This window comes from Mytilus galloprovincialis, chromosome 3 (assembly GCF_965363235.1).
Source record: "Mytilus galloprovincialis chromosome 3, xbMytGall1.hap1.1, whole genome shotgun sequence".
NCBI classification, from domain to species: Eukaryota; Metazoa; Mollusca; class Bivalvia; order Mytilida; family Mytilidae; genus Mytilus; species Mytilus galloprovincialis.
Genome location: NC_134840.1, coordinates 77,978,422 through 77,984,770, shown reverse-complemented (window position 1 = coordinate 77,984,770; position 6,349 = coordinate 77,978,422).

The window sequence follows — 6,349 nt, the reverse complement described above, 5'->3', positions numbered from 1 at the left end:
TGTTTTATAAGCGATATTATAGCTGTTATGGAAAGTAGTATTGCTGCTGTTGATAAAAGTAGTAAAGCAACTGATGGTGCTTCAAGTAGGGAATTGTTTCTGCTACTGCTGTTTGTTTGCAGGGTGTAGAATCCAGTGTGCCCCGCACTTGTTTTAGTGAACAAAGGCTCTTTCTAAATATTTCACAGGAAACTCTGGCCATGCAACTCAGCGACGACTTTGGTCACTATAAAACAAGGAACGTGACTATAATGGATGACCTTATCTCGACTTTGCCACATCATTCCAGAATCAATGATTTGTTTACGGAAAGTAATTCCTACAGGAATGAATCATATTCGCTAGGCAAGGGTTGCGATCCATTCATTTTGCAGAGGAGGGGAGTCGAGAAGAGGGGAGTGGATCGTAACCCTTGGCTAGCGAAGATGGGAATGAATCGACAAAGTCAAAACTTGAAATTTAGTGAAAATCATAGAGAGACGAATCTATAATAAACTCGTCCTCTTTAACAATTCAATAGATCAACAACCAATCATAAATCTTGGACGACAAATGTTTCCGATATAAACAACATGAATATTACTAAACTAAACCGAAAAGAGGAGAGGGAATGAGGAAAGAACGACAGAGATTAGGGTGATTGATGACAATGCTGATGATGATGATGTGCGTTTTACCTATGTTGATACTATACTACGAAGAATCGTTTTGAAATCTTTATGAAATTGAATACTTGTTTAACAATTTGCACATTTTGAACATAGAAAAGAGTTTCTTTTCCAAACGCTAATAGTTTTAAGTCAAAATCGCAGCCTTTGGGAAGCCATTTGAGACTATTAAACAAACAGAATATAGCCCTTTCATTTAGATAGAAAGGACAATCAAAGAAAACATGGTGCATGACTTATATATCCAAACCACATTTACATGTTGGTCAGATATATTGTGAGCTCTAAACAAGTCACAATTCAAGAAGGTGGCTAACATCTAAATTTGGTTATTATTATATTCAGTTTTCTTGGAACATATAAATAATGTTTATATTGATTCTCCTTTCGAATGTCGTGGTTTTTTAATTCTACTTTGAATTTTGATGACGAGTCTAGTAGACTACATTGTACATTTAGAACTGATATGTTCAAATTATTCCAAAGTTTAATTGTTGATGGGATAAATGATTGGGAAGTCAGTGTCAGCCTGCAAAATGGTAAAATGATATAAAATGTATTGTCCATTTCTCAAGGGATATTGTGGTGTACTTTAAATTTTAGGGGACACAAGGCTACAAAAACATTCAGGGGCATTATGAATTTTATTAAATAATAGTAGTTTTCTTCTTTTTCTCCATTTCTTTGAAGTTTCCCAACCAACCTATTTTACGACAGTTTCAGAATGTGAGAAAACATGCAAATTTCTTACAATTCGTGCAGCTTCATGGTGTACCTGTTCTAATTTGATTGAATAACCTTTTCCGCAATTGTCATGATTGTCTCATACTTCAGTTGGATATTCAAAAATTAGTCTAAAAAATTCTAGATATAATTTTTTCAAAATTTTGTCGGCTTATAGTTGATACTTGAGTTTTCGCAGTATATTAATTCAGATGCTTTTTAACACTATTTAATATTTTTTGGTGGTAGGGATGATTATATATATATAATTATCGCCCCTGATTAATGGCGGTTGGTGGAAAAATTCACTGGTAAAATATTCTGAGAATCCTGGGTTTTTTAACAGTTTCCATCATTTAAAATACACCAAATATTTATATCAGAGAGGAAGAAACACTAAGATAACTTCCGATCGATCAATTATATTTACAAGCATTTATTTACGCTGATTTACGTGTGTGCACATATAACTATATAAACACGTGTTGACTACAAGCCGGTCATCATGGTAGATTTAGGCAAATTGAAAATTGACCTATCGATGGACAAAACCATTAATGACTATCCTCTTTCATCTCTCCCATCAAAGCAAAACAAGAGGACTGGTAAAGCAAAATTAAGCCTTTTCGAGCAAATTGACCCAAACTTGTATGATGAACATGCTAAAATCATCACATTCTACACAAACCTTGACAGAATCCAACCATGGATAAAAACACTAGATATTTACTATTATGACAATCTTGGAAAGGAACCTGATTATGATATTGAATGGTATGACGAACCCAAAACATGGGAAAACCGAAACAACAGTGGAAATTCTGTGATGATTGAAGTATTAAAAAAGGGGGAACTTCAATTTAATATTACATTTTTTGTCACAACAGGAACAATAAGAGTACAAGGCAGTCATTATTATGAGTTTGTGGATATTCATTTTCCAATTCTGAAAGATATTCTTGATAAAGTTCTTACAAACATATCACAAACCAGTCCTACTAATACATGTATTTCACACGAATGTCATGATGACAATAACAATACACACATTAATGAATTATGCCCTGTTGACAAGGTCACTTGTGTATTACCTGACTCCCAGACTGGGTTAAAATCAGTACTAGTACAAGAAGATCAACCTCAAAAAGATGATTTTCAAAGGCTTGAGTTAAATTTAGTTGACACGCTGGCTAAAATAGAACACAGTCACAATGAAAACTTCAGCAAAGTATTAACTGCTGTTAAACAATGCAATGATGATGTTCTAGTCTTGGGAAAAGGTAGAAAAGACGACAATGAGATATCAACATTACAATTAAAATATAAAACCGTACAAACAGAAAAACAGACTTTGGAAGTTAAATTAAAACACGAGCAAAGCAATATTATGTTAATTAAAGCTCAACATGAAGATCAAATGAAATGTCACAATCAAATACTGGAGGAGACTAGAGCAGAAATGAAAAAGGTATTAACTACTTCAAACTCTGAGATCGACTTTCTATCGGTAAGCCTACAAACCAAAAATGAAGAAATTGACAAACTAACTGATACTCTAAAACGACATACTCAACACTTGGAGAAATTACAAGAAGAAAATATCTCTCTCCGCTCCCAAATGATTTCTCGATTTGAAGATTTTCATCTTGTTAATGCAGACACGAAATATACTGACAAATCTAAACTTGACATTGATAACAAACCAACAATTATTTTAATTGGTACATCCAATACCAAACGTATCAATGCAGAGAAGCTATCGCCATCATTTACAACCAATAAGGTTACTGCTTTCAATTTAGAAGAAACTAAACAAGCTATTTTGGAGATATCGGATATAATTCCAAATCTAGTAGTGTTTCATTCCCTGACGAATGATTTGAAAATAAAATCACAGCAATGTGTAGAAGAAATACAAGATATTGTCAAGCTAGCACTTCAAAAATGGCAAAATAGTGGTTGCATCATCTCTCTTACTACTCCTCGACTCGACAGTGTAATTTTCAACACAAATGGACAAATCATAAATGCCTTGTTGAAACAAATATATGATGACAATAAAGATGTTCTACTTGTTGATCATGGCAATATGTTGCGAAATGGAAACCCAATTGCAGAGCTACTAAGTGAAGATAAATTTCATCTCTCTGACTCTGGCGTGTCTCAGCTATCGGCAAACTTAAAGCGTGGAATACACACTGTCTTAAACATTCCCATGCCAAATTCAAGAGGTAGATCCAAATCGCGCAACACAAGAGGACGTGGACGTGGACGTGGCAGAGGTCATCATGAATAACTTGCTTTTTAATATTATACATATTACCATATCATTATGTTGACTTCCTTTAACATGTTTAAAGTCATTTACATATAATTTATATATACATGTACAACTTTCTTCCTTTTTTTGGGCTGATAAATTCATATTCTCATTTGAATAGATTTTTCAAATGAAACAGCCATTATGTGAAGAAGTCACACTATTACATGGTCATATATATGTAACCTCTGCTAGGTATAAAAGTTCGCCTTTTTTATTTTATTTTATTCATTTTTATTTTTAGTTTTCACATTTGAATCATACTTTTGATCTTGAATTAACCCAGGATATCAGGTTATTCAACCCAAATCAGTTTAATAGTTATTCAGTTAAAAGAGGATACATAGAAAAGAAATTATCTGTCATTATATCATAGACTATTTGTATTTAGAAAACCATTGTAAAAACTATCCTCTAAATAAATCTACTTATTTCAAATATTTACATTTCTGAATATTTTCCTTGTTGTCTCTTCCTTTTATTTAGAGACAAATTTTTATTATTTTTTTTTTATAGATAGAAAATCTATTCTATTATTTATACCAGATTTAATTGTATCAACCAAAATGCCAAAATCAAACCAATCATCTGTAAAATTTGGTTATTGGAATATAGGTGGCTTATTTTCAAAGGGCATGAATAAAGCAGAGGATCCCCTTTTTCTGAAACATATAGAGAATTACGACATTGTTTTTTTAGTCGAAACTCATGTGGGATATAATTCACAAATACACAATATTGGTAAATTTCATTATCATCCAATATGTAGAAAATTATCAAATAATAACCGTCATTTTGGGGGTATAGCAATTCTACAGAAAAGTCACGTTAAACCTCATGTCAAAATATTGATTAACAGTAATCCAGATTATCAATGGATTAAATTAGAAAAATCCTTTTTTGGATTTAAAAGTGACCTATTTATTTGTGTACTGTACAACCCCCCTGTTACGTCTAAATATACCCAAGAACTCTCTTCTGATGTTTTTGATTGCATAGAAAAAGATATCCTTCAGTATAAAAAAATGGGTGAAATTTTGTTATGTGGAGATTTTAATGCCAGAATAGGCTCTGAAAATGACTTTATAGTAAACGATGATTCAAAATTTACTCCAATTTTTGATACATACCCTACTGACAAAAACATTATGACAAGAAAAAGTCGAGACCAAAAAATTGATCAAAGAGGCAAAGAAGTTTTGGATTTTTGCATTAGTAAACAAATAAGAATTTTAAATGGCAGAGTTCTTGGTGATACATTTGGTAATTTTACTTGCTATACCCCCAATGGTGCAAGTGTGGTTGATTATGTTGCTGTGTCGGAAGAAATTCTTGAAAATGTACTGTATTTTAAAGTATCCAGATTTATTCCCACATTATCTGATTGTCATTGTAAACTTGAGTGGGAATTATCTGCAAAATATTGTGTTCCTGGAGAAAATGATATTCCAATCCAGTTGAAAAATATGACACCTAATTATATCTGGACTGACTGTTCAGCAATAAAATTTCAAGAAACACTTTCTTCAGATACACTACAAAACTACATACTAGAATTCAACAACAGCACAATTCAATTTACTCAGACATCAGTAGATGAAGCATCATCAAAACTTTCAAACATCTTTTTATCAGCAGCAAATCTATCACTTAAACGACCTTTAAAAAAACACACAAACAAACAAAAAAACAAAAAGTGGTTTGACGCAAGTTTACAACAAGCTCGAACTAACTTGCTTAATTATGGAAAAATTTATTCAAGATTTCCATATGATCCAATTATCAAAAATCACTTTTATAAACTGAATCGTGAATACTCCAAACTAAGGAAATATAAATACAAACAATACAAACAATCATTGATTAGTCAGCTGGACTCCTTGCACGAAGAGAATCCAAAACTGTATTGGAACTTAATTAATGAACTACAGGAAAAAAAATGAAACTAACAAAAAATGTGGAGTACAACCATCAACTTTGATATCACATTTCCAAAAGTTGTCACAACTGAAAGGTGAATTTCAAAGTAGATATACAGAGCTATGTGAAAAACTAAAACAGTTAGAAAACTCAAAATGTTTCAACGAGTTGGACTCCGTTATCACTGAGTCTGAAATATCCAAAGCCATTTCACACTTAAAATGCAATAAATCATCAGGCTTGGATAACATTAGTAATAATATGATAAAGAATGGACAGACTTTCCTTTTAAAAAGTTTTCAACAGATGTTTAATACTTGTCTGTCTTCAGGTATATACCCAACATCTTGGGCTGAAGGTTATATTACACCAATTTTTAAAAGCAACGATACAAGTGACCCTAACAATTATAGAGGAATAACAATAACAAGTGCAATTGGAAAGCTTTTTAATAGAATATTAAGTCTAAGACTGGACAAATTTCTTCAGGAACATAATATTATACATGATAGTCAAATTGGATTCACAAGGAAAGCCAGAACTGCAGATCATATGTTTATTTTAAACTGTCTTATTAACAAATATTGTAATTCAAAAGAAGGTAGACTGTTTGCCTGTTTTGTTGATTTTCAGAAGGCTTTTGATACTGTTATACATACAGGGATCAAGATTAAACTACTAGATATTGGGGCTGGGTCTTATTTTTATAACATTATTA